This window comes from Sciurus carolinensis, chromosome 7 (genome assembly GCF_902686445.1).
Source record: "Sciurus carolinensis chromosome 7, mSciCar1.2, whole genome shotgun sequence".
In the NCBI taxonomy this organism is placed as follows: Eukaryota; Metazoa; Chordata; class Mammalia; order Rodentia; family Sciuridae; genus Sciurus; species Sciurus carolinensis.
Window position 1 is genome coordinate 145,343,290 of NC_062219.1, and position 17,169 is coordinate 145,360,458.

Sequence of the window (17,169 nt, forward strand, 5' to 3'; positions counted from 1 at the left end):
GTCAATCTTTCCACTCAAGTCTCTCCATCTGCACAGTGGGTATTATAGCATCTGCCCAGATCCCCGGGCAGTAACCAAAGTTCTCTTGTGTTCCTAGGGCCTGGAACATTCTGCACAGAAACTACAAGATTTTAGGCTGCTTCACTGAACTCTTTCCTCTGTTGAGGGGAAGAGGAGTAATCCCAGGTCAGCAAAACGCTTCGGAGTCTGAGGAATCAATAAGCTCTGTGGCTCACAGGGCACGGAGGACTCTGTTCACAGTGCAGTGGTTTGGACAGCCCTGGGTGAACGCAGGCTCCTCTCTGCAATGACCTGAGTCCTGTCGGCAGAGCCAAGGCTTTGGAACTAACGCCATCACTGGTGGGTCATGGATCTCCAGGGGCTCGCTCAGCTGCCCTGGCTCCTCCATCCTCCCAGTGGGGGCGGAACAGGGCTGCGCCTACCCTCCCTCTGGGTTGCAGCACACACTCTGCAGAGCTGCAGACTCTGGCCTGGGACTGCACAGACTGGGGTTCCCGTCTCTGCTCTTATCATTCCACATGATAACCACCTGGAGAAACTTCTAAATGCCTCTGAACCACCTTGGCTACAGTGAGGGCTTGCAACTGAAAGATCTCCAAGATCCTCTGCCTCCAACTTCCTGAACCCCATGGAGGCAGCCCCAGCCCCAGCCCCCTCAGCAGAGGCCTTTAATTTCCTGGAGGGGAAAATAAAGAGAAGGCAGAAAGGCAGAACTTGCCTACGACTTCTGCTTTCCCGCCCACTACATGCTCGACATCCTCTCTTGTGTTTCTTTCCCAGTTCCACAAAAAGGAAGTGAGGTATCTCTTCCTCCACAGCCAAGGGCCCCCGCTGCCCAGATTCCTTTCTGTCCCCCTCTCCCAGGATCGCATCTCCCCTGTCATTCCCCCACCTGCATCTCCACTCTCCCTCTGTCCCATTTTCTACGGTGGAAATGCATTCTGAAACCACCACCGTGGAACACTGTCCCTCCACCATGGAACACTGTCCCTCCACCCTGCTTCCCCGTCACCCCCCAGCAGGTGACCAAGAGCCCACTCCTGGAGTCCAGGGTCCCTCGCTTGGTAAACAACCCCCTGTGGCATCTACTGTGCACCCAATGCACCCCTGAGAAGAGGACTGCAGGGACCCTGTGTGTGTCATCTCTGTACCCTCAAAGCAGCCACCAACTCTACACACAGACTCACTGTCACTTGTACCAGCAAAATGGGCAAACAGCACCAAGGAAAGAAGAATAAATACTCGCTTTTGAAAAGTCACTCCCCAGCTCTGCTAGGAGAGCCACCCCTGCAAAGGGGTTCCCATTTACCCCACAGTGAACAGACCCCTGGTTCTCCTCTCTTGGGAATACTATCGCCAGCCTGGAAGGCAGGGCATCCTAGAATGGGTCACTTCAGTGCTGCCTCTGTTTCCTAGCCAGTTTCTTCTTTCTCTCCCTTCTTTAATATAATAAGACCGAGAAGGTGTAGGATGGAGAAGCTGGAATTTTACCACCACTCCCCCGCCCCCGCACCCCACGCCAGGTCAAACAAATTGCATTTCTGCTACAAAGAGGGGGAGGGCAGGGGCGGGGCCGGTGGTGAATTGGCTGCGGGGAGACCCTTCCGGTGATGTCTTTCTGCAGCCCCCAGCTGGCAAAGCGCTGGCGCAGGGCAGCCCCTCCAGTGGGCAGATCCGATCGCAAATGGGAAACAAGGAGAGCCAGCAGGAGCAGCGCCGGCAGGGAAATTATTTCCTAATAAAACTACAAAGGGAAGGACGATAACTGGGCACTGCTGACAAGTATTGTTGTCTTGTATCAAAATCTCTTTATAAACCTGTTTGAAGAAAAGAGCCCGGCTTCTCTTTGAAGTCCCAGTTCAAAGCCATTGACTTGCAGGGTGGGGGAGGGCAGGGGAAGCAAAGTCGGGACTTGGCAAAGTCTCCGTTCAAATAAATACCTCGGGACTCCGAGGACACCTTTTTTTTTGGTTGGATTGCCTGTTGAGATCCTAATTGTTCCAACAGCAGAGCCCCCACCTCTGTACCCGGCACTCCTTGCAGACTATCTCATTTAACACTAAACAGTCCTGGAGACTGGAAAGTCCTTGCAGATGCTTCTCATAGAGGGTGGGAAATGCAGAGGAGGGAGATCAGCCCACCATAGGGCAGGGAGAGAGTGACATTCCTGACCAGGGAGAGCCTACATTTAACATGGCTTTCAAGCACCAGCCCTCAGTATCTGGAAGCCACACTCTTCCTCTGCCCCTTACATCTGTCTCCTTTGATCTGTATTTGACCACCTTAGTGTCTCTCTCTTTTCTCTCTCTCTCAAAGCGAGCTCCTCAATTCTCCAACTTAGCGGTTCTCAAAGTCCCTGGACCAGCAGCAGCAGCATCACTAGGCAGTTGTCCTGGTCCTCTTGTCTCACATTCTTGGACCTCAGCCCAGACCTCCTGGGCAGAAACCCTGGGAGTGGGTCTTGTGATCCCTTGTCACAAGTCCTCCAGCAGGTTCCAATGTGTGAGAGTCACTGCCCAAATCCAAGCACAGCAAAAGATGCCTGAAGCCCGGTATTGTTTTTCCTGAGCTCACAGGATTGGAGCCAGGAGTCAACTGCAAAAGCAGAAACTGGGATCTCGTCCACAGGAATAAGATTCCAATGATTAGTTGAGCTAGGTTTAAAGAGATGAATGGACACCAATGGGAATGGTGGGGCGAAATGAGGAAATCTTCTAGGAGGGGGTTGCTCACCCCCTCCTCTTTAGGGTGTCTTCTTGAGAACCTAATAGGTTCCCTATCAGCCTGACCTTTTATTTTACATCCAAGGTCATGGACATCCTGACCCTTGACACTGTCAACACTTGTCCTTGGGAATTAGCAGGGCTCTCTCACACAGTAGCCATGAGACAAACACAGGTGAGTCCTCTTGTCTCCCAAGAAGTTTCCATCATTGGTTCTATTTGGAGGCACAAATTGGTGTCAAGTGGTGTGAAAGGCTGTCCGTACTCGAGAGTCATTTTGTGTTTCCTTTACATGTCTGTAACTCTGATAATGCTTGCCCATTATAAAAATTACCCTTTCTCTCTCTTTTCCTCTCTTTTCCATATTGTTAGGAAGGGGTATTTGCTGGCAAGGTCCATTTGTTTCCCTGATACAGAGACAAGGGTTAGTAAACGAGGTTCTTTTGCCTCACCATCCGAATCTTGAGGGGCAGGGGGGACAGTTCGGCAGAAAGCAGCTGTCTCTGACCTTTTCCTTTCAGGATCAATACCCCAAAGACCTCACCCAGCCCTAGACCTGGCATGGGCTTCCCACATTCCCAGTTTATACAGCTTTCTCCTTTACCGTTTCCCTTCCTCCATTCTATTTTCCTTGTCTGTCCCTACAGCCTGACATCCCGTTTATAAACAGGGAGTTGTGGGTTATTTATTGTTGATCTCCACATTTCAAACATCAACTCTGTGAGCCCAGATGGTGATTTGCTTACTACTGTTTCGCAGAACCTGAGCCAGCCCGTCGAAAGCACCATCCTCTGCCCAGAGTCCCCATGCTCCCTGCCCTCACGGTTAACGTCTGCCCGTCCCACCCCTGAAGAGACGCCTCGAATGGCCATGGTTTGATCCCCTTCGAAACAAAACAGCCTGCAAAATGGAAAGCTGCTCAGTGTGCAGGGTACCCGTCAGGCCTGGGACAGGAGCACGCTGCCCCTCATCCCACCATCCAGACCCCGGCTTGTCCCCAACAGAGCTTCCCAAGTGATAAAATCGTCGCCTAGTGAACCCGCTGCCAAGGGAGCAGAGGTCGCAGCTTCTGGGCCTGCGGAGAGATGCGGCCAGGAGAAGGTAGGGCGACCCGGCCGGCATCTGTCGTCCCCAGCAGGTCTCCCCTTTGGCAGAGAATCCTTGAATGGCTGCTTCACTTCAAGCCATGCAAATGAGGTGCTGATGAGGTCATTGCATTCTGCTGGATTATTATCTCTGACATTTTATTCATAATAATTATAGAGCCTTTCCACCTTCAAAGTGCTTTGCAAACAATAATTAATTAATTAACACTGGTAACACCCTGGTGAGGTAGCTTAGTATTATTAATTTATCTCTACAGTATATTATTATCCACCGTTTCCTCCCTCCCTGCAAAAGGGTTGGGGAGCTTCGGGGCGCTGTTTCCAGTCCCCGCCCGTCTGCCCGATTTCCTCCTTCCACCTTCCCGGTCCCCAGCAGCATCCTGCTTCAGAGCTTCCACAGTCCTGGAGACACCTCTCTGGATTTTAGACCAAGTTCGCTACCCCCCGCCCCCCGCCCGCTGCAGGACGCGGGAGAAAGCCTGTGGATTTTGTTTCCATCTGCAGAATTTGCCCCGCTCCGTGTCTTTTATTAACTTAAGATTCCTAGGCCCCCTCCCCAGCTCTCAGACTCTCCTCTCCCTCCTCAAATTCTCCAACTGGGTCTATTTTTTTTTTAAATTCTAGGACAAACCTCTCTCAAGCCCCCTTCTTCTTCCCTCTGGCTTTGTGTCCCCTTCCCATCTCTCCAAGTCGCTCCCACCTCGCTCACCACTCGCCCTCCTAGATATCTGGGTTTTAATTATGTCGATCAGGCCCTCTGAGGGGTGCTGAGAGCAAGGGTGTCCTCTACGCCTCTCGGCCCTCCTGGTTTCTGTCTCCCTCCCTCTTGGTTCAGATGCCTCCCCCTCCTCATCCTGCACTCGCGGCCCATCTTCTGCGCTCTGACCAGCGCCCTGCTGGACACTGAGTGCCCCCTGCGTGCCTGGCTCTGGGCTCTGTGCAGGGACGGGGTCAAGGCCGTGGCAAAGACAGATTCTGACCAGGCATCGCCCCCAGCTTGATGGCGAAGTCCTGCCACAGAGCATCGGCGAAGCCGCGTGGGTTTCAGAGGTAGTGGTTACCTGGGATTCTACAGGAACAGGGAGGGCGGGGGCTGCAGAGTCTTCGTGGAAGTGAGCACACTTGACAGAGGAGCGGATTTGGGCAGAAAAGAGGGGAAGGGGGTCCCAGGTGAGGGGAATGGCATGGGCAAAGAATGCAGGGGTGGGCGTGGAGAGCTCAGATTGCCGTCTGGTCTCATCTGGGGCCACCCTCAGGCAGGGTCCCCACCGCCACCACTGCAGGAGAGTGGGGCGGGGGCGGGGCATAAGTGTCACCAGCATCACGGGTCACTGATTGTACCCACATGTTCCAGGGAGAGAGAGCAGGGTACCCGCGTCACAGAGCAGCCAGCACCGCCCCACAAAGTCTCCCCTCAATTCCTGGTCCTCCAAAGCCCCTGGGAACCAACTCTGGATTATTCTTTCCCTGGATTCCATGGCCTCCAAGACCCGCATCCCCAGCCCTGCAAGTTTTCCACGTCTGGTTGACTGTGGGAGTAAAGACAAGGTCAAACAGGTACTTCCTACCACCAATCACTTATTTTTGGGTCATATTTGTCGGTGAAATTACAAATAATCGTCTGATATGGTGCAGTGTGTGTGTGTGTGTGTGTGCATGTGTGTGTGTGCGTGTGTGTGTGTGCGTGTGTGTGCGTGTGCGTGTGTGTGTGCGTGTGTGCGTGTGTGTGTGCGTGTGTGTGTGTGCGTGTGTGTGTGTGCGTGCGTGCGTGTGTGTGCGTGTGTGTGTGTGTGCGTGTGTGCGTGTGTGTGTGCGTGTGCGTGTGTGTGCGCACGCGCGCGCGCGTGTGTGTGCGTGCGTGTGTGTGTGCGTGCGTGTGTGCGTGTGTGTGTGCGTGTGTGTGTGTGTGCGTGTGTGTGTGTGCGTGTGTGTGTGTGTGCGTGTGCAGAGAGACCAGGCTTCACCTGCTATGCTGACAAGTTTGAACCGGCTTCTAGGATATTGCAGCAATAAGGACTGTGCTCATTTCCACGGGCTGCTAAAAGACAGCAACACAAACTGGGTGGCATAAAACAACAAAAGTTTATTGTCTAACCGTTCCAGAGGCTCCAAGTCTGAAGTTCAGGTGTGGGCACAGCTGGCTCTTTCTGAGGGCTGAGAGAGAAGGTGCTCATGCCTCTCCTTCAGCTCCTGGGGATGACCACAAATAGCATTCCTCAGCTTGTAGGGACATCACGCCAATCTCTGCCTCATCCTCACGTGACATTTTCCCCGACCTGTGTGTCTTGGTTGCAGGGCCCCGTTATGATGCCCCACTATGCCATCATCTTACCTGAGACCCTCCTCGGCTCACTGCTACCTCCCAGTGAACCTGCGTTGAAAATGCGCTAACTGCACCCAACACGCCCAACGCCATGGCTCCGCCTCGCTCCCCTCCAACGCGCTAACACTCAGCCTAACCTCCAGCATGAAGCCTGCTCTGCAGAAGTGCTGAGCACCTCCCGGAACTTACTGAATACTCCACTGACCGTGAGAACAGTGCTATGTGGGAAAGCCTTCCCACCGTCGCAGAGAGCATGACGCTGACACAGCGTCAGACGGGAGCCATCTGTAGTCGCATCCAGCGACCACCCCATTCCCAAATAAGGTCACATCCTGAGGTACTGGGAGTTGGGATTTCAGCATGACTTTGGGAGGGTGCTGCTCAACCTAGAACAAGAATCAATAATAGATGGTTAAGTAAGTCAAGGAGTAGCCAGATTATGGTTTAGATGTGAGGTGTCCCCCAAAAGCTCCTACGTGAGGCAATGCGAGAATTTTGAGAGGTGAAATGATTACATCGTGAGAGGCGCGACCTAATCGGTGGATGAATCCACTGATATGGGTTCACTGAGCCATAACTGGAAGCAGGCAGGAATGGCTGCCTGCACTGGGAGGTGCCTTTGGGGTTTATATTTTGTCCCTGGTGAGCGGAGCTCTCTCTGTTTCCTGGTTGCCACATCCTGAGCTGCTTCCCTCCACCACACCCTTCTGCCAGGTGTTCTGTCTCACCTTGGGCCCAGAGCGATGGAGTCGCTGACCCTGAACTAAACCATTAGCCAAAGTAAACGTTTTCTTTTCTATGTTGTTCTTTTGATCACAGCAAGAAAAAAGCTGACTGAAACACGTGACGAGATCCACGTCAGTGGTCTCCAAACAGCTGGGTCCACAGCAATGTGGAGGGCAGATGAGAGGTCAGACCCCAAGGGATGGTGGACTTCTTTAGCTCCCTAGAAAAGTACCCATGTGACTATGACCCAACACAAACTTCGATCTCATCTCCTCTCCTCTCATCTCCCACAGGTAAACCCCAACACAATTATAAGCAACTTAATAGAAACAGTCCAAGTTAACAATTATTGTGTGCTTACTGTATTCCAGGCACTGTGCCAAACACCTCATGAATAACATTTCCTTTAACCCCCATAAATACTTTTTGAAGTAGGGTTTTAGTTAACAATCAAATACATGGCAGCTCTGGGTCAAGCAACTTTCTTTCTTTTTTAATTTATTTTTATTGTAAACAAATGGGATACATCTTGTTTCTCTGTTTGTACATGAAGTAGAGGCTTACCATTTGTGTAATCATACATTTACCTAGGGTAATAGTTTTTGATTCATTCTGTTATTTTTTTTCTCCCCCCCCCACCCCTCCCACCCCTCTTTTCCCTCTATACCGTCCCTCCTTCCTCCATTCTGGCCTCCCTCCAACCCCCCATTATGTGTCATCATCCACTTATCAGTGAGATCATTCATCCTTTGATTTTTTGAGATTGGCTTATCTCACTTAGCATAATATTCTCCAATTTCATCCATTTGCCTGCAAATGCCATAAATTTATTATTTTTTATGGCTGAGTAATACTCCATTGTGTGTGTATGTGTGTGTGTGTGTGTGTGTGTGTGTGTGTGTGTGTATCACAGTTTCTTTAACCATTCATCAATTGAAGGGCATCTAGGTTGGTTCCACAATCTGGCTATTGTGAATTGAGCAGCTATGAACATTGATGTGGCTGCATCTCTGTAGTATGCTGATTTTAAGTCCTTTGGGTATAGGCCAAGGAGTGGGATAGCTGGGTCAAATGGTGATTCCATTCCAAGTTTTCTAAGGAATCTCCACACTGCTTTCCAGAGTGGCTGCACTAATTTGCAGCCCCACCAGCAATGTATGAGTGTACCTTTTTCCCCACATCCTCACCAACACCTATTGTTGCTAGTATTCTTGATAATCGCCATTCTAATTGGTGTGAGATGGAATCTTAGGGTAGTTTTGATTTGCATTTCTCTTATTACTAAAGATGTGTGTCAAGCAACTTTCTAAGTTTTAACTATTAACTCATTTATCCTCATAGCAATCCAGTGAGGTGAGATCATTACTGTCCCTTTGGTACAGAGAAGGTAACGAAGGTGACAAACTCATCAGCGTGGGGATCGCACCAGGCCGTGAGAGCTCACTCCTGCCCGTGGAAGCATTATTCTGCCTCCATAAACAGCAATAGGTGATCTCAGCCAAACCAGAAATTTTTTACTAATGGGAACATGGGTTGATAGAATATGTAGGATGCAGAAAACATGTTATAGTCTTTTGTGTGGGAATGCGTCTCTCTGCCCATGGGAGAGGAGGAGGAAGGGATGGGGTGAGGGGAAAGACAACTCGTGGAGGAAGGAGCTTTCTGTGCTGCTTGCACTTTGACTATGAGATAAGAGCAGAAATCCTCAAAGCAGCAAAAATGGCCGTGCATACAGGAGACCGTGGGCCTCAGATGGTGGAGGTGCTCACAGGGCCTGGGAAGGAGATTCTCAGGGAGCCATTGAGCAGGGGCTTCTGAAGATGCTGGTCCTCAGCAAGCACAGCCCCAGTTGGGGCTCTGTCTCTGGGCTCACCCCCCGCCTTCACACAGCAGCCATTGTGAACTTTCTAGAACACCAATCTGATACGCCACACCTCGTGTGTGTGTGTGTGTGTGTGTGTGTGTGTGTGTCCTCGCTCACCTCCCCGTCTCCCTCTCTCTGTGCTCATCATCCCTCTACCTCTTTTCTGCTCACGCCTCCTCTGGGTCTCAGCCACCAGTGCCAGTCTGGACCCTCCCCCAACCACCCCCGAGCTGTCTTAGATCTGCCTCCACTTTTGCATTGACCCTGTTTGGGTCAAACCCTCTATTTTAATCCCCTAAAACTAACCATCTGAGCTATTTTAAGGGTGTGTTAGTAGAAGGGAGTGTGTTCACATTGTTACACAACCTTCTCCAAACCTCTTTTCATCCAGCGAAAGAGACGCCGTCCCCTGGGAAAGCTGACTCGCATTGCCCCCCCCTGGACGCTGGCAGCCACCGTTCCACTTTCTGGCTCTAGGACTGTGACTACTCTAGGTGTCTCCGGACCCCTCCCCGTTTTTAATTGTGTCATGGCTATGTCATGATATGCGTCAGAATCCACCATCCCAGTGAGTTTTTTTTATTTCATTTTAATCTATAGGGATCCCACTCTGAGCTCCCATCCTTCTGGACAGCAGAAATCCCAGCACCTGCCCCAGGGGGTTATGCAGACCCCTGCATCCCCCGGAATGGAGACACCTCATCCACTCACTGGCCACCTTCAGCCTTCCTGTCCCCAGAGTCATCCCAGCCTATAAGGGCCTCCCGGGCCAGCTGTTCTTCTGCCTCAAGTTCACACTCGGGGAGCTGGGCCGGGAGCCCTAGAGTCTCACTGACTTCTCTAGGTCTCCTCACCCACCACTTCAAGATCTTTCCTTGTTCCCTCTCCTGTCTTCCTCGCTCTCCTCCTTCATACCCTCAAAGCCCTCTCGCTGAGCCCTGTGCCCTGGACCCATCTCCCTTGCCTTCCGCTGCCCTCAGAGGCTTCTCCCTCCATTCACCTCTGGGACCCCTGACATCCTTTCTTCAAAGAGCTGGGAACTTTTACAAAAGCCTTTGACTTCAATCGCCTTCTGTTTTTTGCCCCGAAAATATCCCGAGGCAAGGACAGACTCAGGACCCATCCACCTGTTTGTCTGACGGACTGTAGGGATGGAACAAAGTACAAAATAACCATCAGAATATTATTTTGCCAAATTTACATGTTTTCTTATGGTTTTTCCCCCAACTAAACTGGAAACAGCTACAGAACAGAGTGTTATATTCCCTCTGCATTTCAAACATCTCTACGATGAAGCAGCTTCTCAACAAACATGATAGAGATGGATGGATGTGTACATTGTGGTAACTCAGGACGTTTAGCCACAAACCTCTCCCCATTGGTGTGCACACAGAGGCCGGGAAGGCCCCCTTGAGCTCAGGCAGGGGATGTGGAAGTATAATCCTACTACCTATAATATTTATTTTCTCCTTGGGTTTTCCTAACTTAAAAATGTATGCATGACTCAAGATTTTAGAATACTAGGAAATTGTATTTTATTTCAAAACCATGGTTTTTGGGGGTAGAAGCCATATGGACTTAGACGATGTGGTCTTCTCACTTTACAGGCAGCCTGAACTCTCTGCTCCTCTCTGTGGTTCAAGATTCATTTGCTCCAACATGGTACAGGCTCAGTATCCCTTATCTGAAATGCCTGGGACCAGGAGTGGTTTAGATTTGGGAATTTTTCCGATATTTGGCTATTCCTGCAGACTTTACTAGTTGGTCATCCCTAATCTAAAAATCTGAAATCCAAAATGCTCTGAAATTTAAATCTTCCTAAATGTCAATATCGTGCTCAAAATACATCAGATATGGGAGCATTTCAGGTTTTGGATTTTCAGATTAGGGATGCTCAGCCTACAGTAACCCAGGACTGGGAGCAGAACACGCAGGTCTTCCATGGAGCCATGCTCTGGGAAAGAATAAGAGCAAAATGAGAGACTGAATTAATGGATAGAGGATTTCACATCCAGATTGGGAGCAAAGCCCAGAAGCGCAAGGACATCAGGCTACGGCAAAGCCAAAGGAGAGCTGCCGTTTGTTATGTCTAGTCAGGACACTGGGCAGCCACCGTGTCCTGGGAGCCTTGGCCAATTCTGATGAAAAGAAAGCTCCGTCATGCTGCTGGTCTCCACAGAGAGAATCAGCCCCTGCCGCGGAGCAGCATCCAGACGGTTCTCTCTGGCCAGCCATCTGCAATGGCCAGCCCTATTAACTGACCCCTGATTCATCCTCTCCCATTCACTTCAAAGGACACCCCATGAGGGAAAGAGACAAAAGGCTGTCAAGGGAACTTGGGGGAAGGGAGGGAACTGGCTAAATAATCAGCCCTGCAACCTTCAAAGTACTCTATCATCATTAATTAATCCACCCAACGGGGTCTGTGGGCAGATGGACGCTCATCACCCTCCCGACACACCCATTGCTAAACGGAGCCTGGGGGCTGAGCAAATGTGTACGGGAGCTGCAGGCCACCTGAGAGGAAAGGGACCAAGACCACAGAGCTTTGGCTTTGAGGTCTGCTCTTATTAAAAATCCACGGAGGACCTGCATGGGGTGGCAAAGGGGACCCAGGAAGCTTTACAGACAGAGTCCACCTGTGGTTAGGGGAACTGGCATCAGTGGGCAGACTCCTATTCCACGGCCATCAAAGGGGTGATAGTTCTGGATGGGCAGGGAGGCTGCCCCTGCGTGGGTCTGAACCATTGTTGTATGTCACCCCCAGGAAGGAGGCCCATCCTCAGACCATGAGGACCATCACTGGGATCCACCAACTGTCGCAGCAGCTCCTACTTCAGCAGAACCCCTCTGAAAACTCCTGGGCAGCTGCCTAGGACAGAGCACACCTGCCTCAGCTGCAGGGCTCCCCAGACCTGCTCTGTACCCTTACTGGTGACCTTGGCCATCTGGGGAGATTTAAAATTACCCCATCTATACCTTTCCATAGCACCACATCTATAATGTATAGTGCTTGCAGTAGAGCAGCTGACTAGGATGCAGTTTATGACGTAATCCCTCATCGATGACTTCACGCTTCCCAATTCCCTATTTCCATCAAACTTAGTAAGGGAAATGAGTGATAGGTTGAGACGTCACCAGGGAGACGGAACACTGATTTCCCAAGATGCAATTCAAACAGCAAATTCACAGAAATGCCTATCCCTAGGGCATGCATACCCCAAGCTCAATGTCTTAAAATTTTTTTGGACTTGATACTAAACTATATGTTAGCAAAACCTACAAGAGTCTGAGAAGTCACATCAAAATGACTAATTATGAGGACTACTATCACTGCTAAAGCCCACCATGGGTCAAGGATGGGACAGAACAGAATTTCTGCATTTTGTAGTATTTTCCTTATTCTTTATTCCTAGCTGTGCTTACAAGATGGCTCCCTGTTGCCAAAGCCAGTCTGCCCGTCCTGGGTTTTCCCTTCTACGGGCAAGTTCCATGGAATGTCAGATTTCAGATGGATGCTCACTGAGGTTGGAATCAAAACAAGACTTTCAGGGCCCCCCTCTGTTGCTACAGCCATCTTCGGAGTTGGACACCTGCCTGGTCATCCCCAACAAAGCACCTGCCCTCTGGGGCCCCAGCGTTCCTGTCCAGCCTGTCCAGCTCCTGGATGGTCTTTCTGTTATAAGCCCACATCTCCCGGAGGAACCCATTGTCAAGAGAGCGGCCAGCAATTCTTCTATGCCATCACGTGCTGATCTTCCATCTTTTTGAGGAGACTTTGCAAGTATCTATTCTAATCCATCCTCAGTCCCAAAAGAGAAAGGTAATGTATACTCCCAGTCCTCTGAGGGCCCCAGAAGAGGCAAATGCATAGATAGAGAATGGAGTGGAGGTTCCCAGGGGCCAGAGGGAGAAGGCAGAGGAGTTTTTGCATACATGGCTACAGAGTTTCAGGGAGGGGATGGAAAACTGTTAGCAGTGATGGTCACACTATGTGGTGACTGTGTTTGATGCCACTTAAAATGGCTATAATAATAGCATTTTTTAAACCTTTGCCATAACAGTAAAAAAAGGAATTTCTGGCACATGCTACACCCGGATGATCCTGGAGACGTTGGACAAAGTGGAAGAAACCATTCCTAGAAGGACGACACTGAGCGGTACCTAGAGCAACAGATTCGGAGGTGAGAAGGAGGATGGTGGCCACAGAGGCAGGGCAGTGAGCGGGAGGACTCCCATGTTCAACAGGCACGGAGTCTTGGTTAGGAACCCCCAAGAGATAGATGGTGGGGAGGTTGCCCAATGTTAGGAGGGTGCTTCACGTTCTGAAATGCGCACTTACCTAGTTAAAATGGTAAATCATTTGTGTCTTTACATAGAACAATCTTTTTTGGGGGTGGGGATGTTACCAGGGATTGAACTCAGGGACACTCGACCACTGAGCCACATCCCCAGCCCTGTTTTGTATTTTATTTAGAGACAGGGTCTCACTGAGTTGCTTAGCGCCTCGCTTTTGCTGAGGCTGGCTTTGAACTCACGATCCTCCTGCCTCAGCTTCCTGAGCCACTGGGATTCCAGGTGTGCACCGCTGTGCCCACCTTTTTCTTAAATGAAGGAGGAGCTATTTTATTCAGCACACCCTGTATAAGGAGTCCCCTTGTAACAGAGACTCGAACTCCTGATGTGGACATGGTGAGAACCCTCGAAGGACCTCTGACCTCTGGGAAAGTAGAAGGACGTAACACACAGGACACCATGAGGGGCGGTTCTCACAGGGTTCCCTGAAGCACCCAGGTCCCTACAGACTTGGCTGTGCTTGGTGTTCCTCTTTCCAGGGCCACTGCCTCTGCGTTCCTGGCTCAGCCAAGGAGCAGGATAGGGGCTGGCACGGTACTGTTCTCATCTCCTGTCTACTTCCAGAAACACCCACTGGTTTTCATCACTTATATCCCTGATTTCAGAAAACTCGATAGTCCTCTCAGTTTACAAACAGGTAAGTCATGGTTGCAAGTCTTCGGTGTTCTTAAAAATGAGCATATCTGTTTAAGATCTGATATTATACATCTATATATCATTTTTAATATATATATATTTAAAACACCCACACTCCATTTGTCAAGAGCACGCACTTTTTGTTGAGTAAAATGCACTGACAATTCTCCCAGGGCTGCAGGGACCATGGTCACCAAGGCTTCCTCGTCCCAGAAAACTCAGCAGCCACTTAGCAACCCAGACAGAACCACAGTGGCCACCTGCAGACTCGGGCTCCTCACCTTCCCCTTGGGGATCAGCTCTCAAAGCAGGGTCCCTGCCTGCCTGTCCCTGCACAGGGCCGTGCTTGAAGCCACGTGGGAAAGGCACCGTCTCGGGGCCACTGGGATGCTCCCTGCAGTCACCGTGGGCACACGGGTCTGCAGCCGGTGTGTGTCGTGCTGTGCGGTTAACAAAAGCAGCCATCAGTGCCCAAGACCTACCCGGAAAATTGCCTGCGGATACTGGGTGGTGGGAACCTCCTGGACACGTCAGGAGCCAGCACACAGCCTGGTGGCCGCAGGTTGCAGTCAGCGGGCTGCCCAGGCCAGTGTGCCCCGCCCTGTCTGATGCCACTTGCTGCCTCCCGGCCTCCTGCCTGTTGGAGCTTCCACGAGGGCTGGTTCTACGACCAGAGCTGTCGGCTGGAGAGACACATTTTAAAATTCATGACCTTTCCCTTCAGAAATGGATCAAATGAAAGTCCTGCGTCCCCTCCCATCACCCCTCCTTCCCGCCTCTTCCTCCCTCAGCCTTTCTTCCCCATTGTCATCCAGGATCTTTTGCATTTGTCCCAGTCTTTAATCCCCCCAATAAACCAAAGTCAGATGAAAATGCCCCTGTGGCCATCCGCCTGCGCGCCTGGCTGTCACAGGTATCTGCCTCTGGCAGGTAGGGACGGGCCACCGCAGGTGCAGCTGGGCACAAGAGATAGAGCCGGTTTGGGGCTGAAAGGGAGGCAGGCGGCGAGGGTTGCGTGTTCCTTCTTCCAGGAACGGCTCTGCCGTGGGACATCCGTCCGCCTGGGGCCAGCAGCTGGGAGGTGAGGCCCGCAGGGGCAGCTGCGAAGCTGGCAGCAGCGCCACGCGGCTCGGGTTGCCAGGGAAAATTAAAGAGCAGCGCTCTCGCTTCCTGCCACGAGTCTAGCCAGCGGAGATCCACGGGGTGGAATGTCCTCCGTTGCCCTTTCCTGCAGCCTCTCTCGCCTCTGGGTCTTCCCAGGGCACCCATGGAGGACACCACCTAGCATCCTAATGACGCAGGGGCCCAAGCTCGGTCTCCCGGATGCAAGTTGCAGTCACCAGCAGAGAAGGAAATGGAAGAGAAGCCAACCCCGCCGACTTCAGGAACCCGTGGCACACATGGGGCTTCCCAGTCAGCACAAGAGAGAGCATGCCCATTTCTGGGAAGGAACGATGGGTAACTTTTGGCGAGAACTTACTTTTCCCCTGGCCCAATTCTAAATTCTTTACCTGCATCTGCCGGTGGAATCCTCACCTCAGTCTCAGGAGGCAGATCTTAGGAGTCCCAGGCCAAGGTCCATCCGAGCGTCAACTTGACTAGCCCACCATACCAGCTATGTGGTCAAACACCAGTCTACAGGTTGGGTGGAGGAGGTTTTTAGAGAGATTGACATTTAAATCAGTGGTCTTCAAGCAAGGCAGGTTAACCAGCATAATGTGAGAGGGCCTCCTTCCATTAGTCGAAAGCCTTAAGGGGAAACACTGAGGGGCCTCACCCCAACCCCTTTCTCACTCCCCTGCCCAGGCCGGTTCTGCTCCACACAGCCCAGACTCACCCTGCCCAGAGCCTCCATCCTGCCAGACTGCCCCGCACGTCTCAGACCTTCCAGCCTCCACAATCACGGGAGCCCACTCATTAAAACAAACCTCTGTTGGTTCTGTTTCTCTGGAGAACTCTAATGTACTTGTTATGGTTTGAATCTCCAAATTCCTACGTCAGTGGTATTTGGAGAGGGACCTTTGGGAGGTAATCAGGGCTAGGTAGGGTGGGGTCCCAGTGACAGGATTTCTGGATTCCTAAGAAGAGGAGGTAAGACCTGGGTCCACCCACTTACTTCATCTTGCCATGTTAATCAGCTGTCCATCACTGTGACAAAATACCTGAGATAATCAACTTGTAAGGAGAAAAGACTGCCAGTTTCAGAAGTTTCAGTCCATGGTTGCATGGTCCCATTGCTTTGGGCCTGTGGGGGCACAGTACATCATGGTGGGAACATGGGGTAGAGGAGGCCTGTTCACCTCATGGTGGCCAGGAGAGAAGAGAGAGACTGGAAGGGGTGGATCCCGATATCTCCTCAATGACCTAACTTCCTCCCATTAGGCCCCGCCTCCTAAAGGGTCCACTACCTCCCCACAGCACCACAGGTTGGACAGCAAACATGGACACCGGGCCTTTTGAAGTTACTGCCAAACCACGACACCATGAGAGGCCTTCTGCCACGTCTTGGCACAGGGAGAAGTCCTCACCAGATGCCAGCACTATGCTCCAGAACTGTGAGAACTGTTTCTTTCTCATATATACATTACTCTATCTCAGGTATTCTATTGTTGCAACTCAAAATGGACTGATAATACTCCACTTTTCAGATTAGGAAACTGAGGCAGAAAGCAGTTCACTGCTCTACCCAGGGTCTGGAGGCCTCAGGCCGGACCGGGTGATGTGACCTGGCTCCAGATTGGGCTCACTTGCCCAGTCCCAGTTCTTTCAGGAAGTCACAGCCACCTCTCCATCCACAAGCCACAGGGGGTACTGAGGAATGCAACCACATAAAACCAGCTTGGTCTACAGACCTTCGAAACCAATAGTGTTTCCTCTTTTCTAGGCTCCATTTTGATATCTGTGACTGCGAGCCTGCGATTTAAATCTCTCTGGGCCTCCATTTTTCTGATCTGCAAAATACCATAAAAACTTCCCAGGGCTGCTGAGGGATTAAATGGGATAATTTTATGTGCAAATAGTATTTCCCAGGACATGAGTAAAATCCCTTGGATTGTGTGATTAGACAACTGCTCCAAATTCTAATGGTCTAAGCCTCCACTTGCCTGCTTATCAGATACAGTCTTCTATAAATAAGTCTCAAATGAGATTCTGTCCCTCAAAGCCCCTTCCTGCCTAAGTCCTCACCTCAGGGTTTGGGTCCCAGCTGCCTCTGCTCAAGTCATTCCTGCTAAACATCCCAGATTCCCCTCACTACAGGTGACCCTCACTGTCCCCTGATTCCTCCCAACCGTGCTGTCATTTCTGTCGTGCGCCCAAAGCTGAAAGGAGACTAGGGCTCCTGGGTTTCCCAGGGGTGCACCTCCAGATCCCGGGACAATAAGCCTGCAGGCAAGGATGCACTGGGGAAGGATC

General features: G+C 51.2%; 1 long non-coding RNA gene across 1 annotated transcript; it reads right to left on the reverse strand.

Moving 5' to 3' along the window:
• Window positions 1-5,909: 5,909 nt before the first annotated feature.
• LOC124988146 (uncharacterized) lies at window positions 5,910-15,664 on the reverse strand. Its single transcript, XR_007109375.1, has 4 exons — window positions 15,593-15,664; window positions 15,267-15,390; window positions 6,379-6,559; window positions 5,910-6,040 (listed from the first exon to the last, which is right to left on the reverse strand). It is a non-coding gene; the product is annotated as an uncharacterized LOC124988146 (long non-coding RNA).
• Between the last annotated feature and the right edge of the window lie 1,505 nt (window positions 15,665-17,169).